Source organism: Montipora foliosa, chromosome 8 (genome assembly GCF_036669935.1).
Source record: "Montipora foliosa isolate CH-2021 chromosome 8, ASM3666993v2, whole genome shotgun sequence".
Taxonomy (NCBI): Eukaryota; Metazoa; Cnidaria; class Anthozoa; order Scleractinia; family Acroporidae; genus Montipora; species Montipora foliosa.
Genome location: NC_090876.1, coordinates 33,351,613 through 33,354,112, shown reverse-complemented (window position 1 = coordinate 33,354,112; position 2,500 = coordinate 33,351,613). Strand labels below are relative to the sequence as shown.

At 36.3% G+C, this 2,500-nt stretch overlaps 1 pseudogene; it reads left to right on the top strand.

Annotated features, from left to right (window-relative positions):
• Nucleotides 1-2,500, top strand: part of LOC138012859 (proteasome subunit beta type-2-like) — a 7,075-nt pseudogene that overhangs the window by 683 nt on the left and 3,892 nt on the right.

Genomic DNA, 2,500 nt, shown 5'->3' with positions numbered 1-2,500 from the left:
AAGTACGAACACCCACAACATGATATTGAAATTTGGCATAGAGATGAAATAAAATGGCACGGAAAAACTTTGGTCTAGAGCAATATACCATTGGACCAAAACTTGAACAAACCCTGTGGGTATGTGCTTGTGGTCTATTGAAGCTGTTTTTAAAACCAAACAACTCCCCTCCCCTGTGGGGAAAAAAAGAAATACCGAAACTGTACCAATCTCCCTGGGTTCCTGTGGGTTACCCAGGGGTGTTGTAGGGGTTGACCCATGGGGAAGCAAATGATTAGTGCGTTACAAGAGGTTGTAATAACAGTCTGTTGAAAGCAAATAACTTGCATTGGTCGTTGTAGAACCCTTTTTGGAATTGCTACTGTTTAGAAAAACAGGACTTTTAGTTGGCCTTTGGTCCATGTTAAAGGTTCTGTAAAGACCACTTTCACAAATGACAGCTTGTTTGTTATTCCTTTGTATTGATGTTAATTAGACTAACTGGCCTTATTTTGGTTTAAATGTTCTTTTGAATTTTTCCCATGGCAGCGTGGTCAGAAAGGCTCTTTGGCATTAAAACAAAAAATATGAAATTTGATCAGCATTATGAAAGAGGTCTATTGTTATTAACCTCCTCATCATCAATTTCTCAGGATTATTAGTCCTATCACAAGTTTTCTATTGATAATATTGTTGTGTAGACTGTATACCACTTTCATAAATGGCGGCGTGTTTGTTATTCCTTTGTACATTTGTAGTTATGTTAATTAGACCGACCTACTGGCCTCATTTTATTTAAATATTCTTTTGAATTTTTCCCATGGCAGCAAGGTTAGAAAAGCTTACTAGCATTAAAACAAAAGAACATTAAATTTGATCGCCATCATGAAAAAGGTCTATAAATCATATAAAATCACGAATGTTGATGAGTGGCGAAAGAAACCAAAGTTCATACTGATGGAAAAATATTATGGGATTAAAGTTGAGAACCAACAAAATTGGTGTCAAATCTGCAATAAGGTGCCAGATACATAAGTTAAAAAAGGGGAAGGGGGGCAGTCCCAATTGTGCACCTTGCTCTTGAATTGGAGAAGTTACCAGAGCTTGGAATGAAGAATTTTTGCAAAATCACAACAATTTCAATATTCTTTTGTTTCAATGCTAATAAGTGTTTCAGGTCTAATAGACATGAGTACAAAACAATAATTTTTCTAAGTACAGTATGTGACCAATAATTATTGTGATAGTGGACTTTTACTCTATTTATCATTAAGCCTGTTTGTGGGTTGTGCATGATCAAGCATGCTGTCTTTCTTTCAATTTTTTCTGATGTGTGTTTTGTGTTTCAGACCAAGATAAAATGTTCAAACTAAGCAGCAAGTTACTGATGTTAGTAACAGGTGAGGCAGGAGACACAGTACAATTTGCTGAGTACATGGAAAAAATATACAGCTCTACAAGATGAAAAATGGTAAGTTCCTTAAATCTTTCTTCTACTATGTTCAGTGTAATAATTATTATTGTTATAGTGGTGCAAGGAATGATTTTTTTTTTTCTGTTTAGTTCCATTCTTTATTCTGCATACTGTAATTTATACTAAAGTTATATTTGTTTCAGAAACAAATTCACAAAACAAAGAAGCAATTATTCGTGTTGGTGTCTTGCTGGATGCACTTCTTGTAATTCCCCTAGTACAATAGAGTGATGTTATGTTGACTGTGCTGAAAAAACTGGATCACAGAATATGCACCTTGAAGCTCACAGGCAAACACATTGAAAGGCGAGCCCCTGCACCACCCCGCAGGTCATAAACATTGGTCCAGATGACCACTGGGTGCATTGACTGGCGATTAACTTTGCCTAGATTGCCTTTAGCCACATGAAATAATTTTATTTTTGTGTGTAGGATACGAACTTACTCCACATGCTGCTGCTAACTTTACAAGACGCAACTTGGCAGAGTCATTGCGGAGCTCTGTAAGTATAGAAAAGTTTTTCTGTTGATGATGCATGCCTTCTCAAAAATGTTCTCCCCATCCCAGACAGTGGTTGATAAATAAATAAACTTTCAGTAAGCCAAAAGAAAGTGTGGAGGTGAAGGCCTAGGAAATTCTTCACTTGACATAAAAGCTTGAATGCTTCAAGAGGGAGGATGTCGCAATCCAGGTGAATGGAAAGCTTTTAGGCCTGAGTCACACACCTATTGTTTGATTAATGCAACTTTAAAAGGGTTTGAACATGGCAATGATTACTTGTAAGAATACCGTTTTATGGTACCTTGTAATAAATGAAAATTCGCTCTTATTTGTATAATATCAGATACTCTGTAATGGGACACTATATTTGTCTTACATGACATCAGAACTGAGAGAATGCAAATGCTTTTGATCAAATGAAACTTTGGCCAGTTCTTTGTGTAATGTGATTTGCTTTCACAAATCAAAGAAACTTTTTTCGTTTGAATCCTAGTCTGCTTACATGGTCAACATGCTGATTGCTGGATTTGATGATGCCAGTGGCC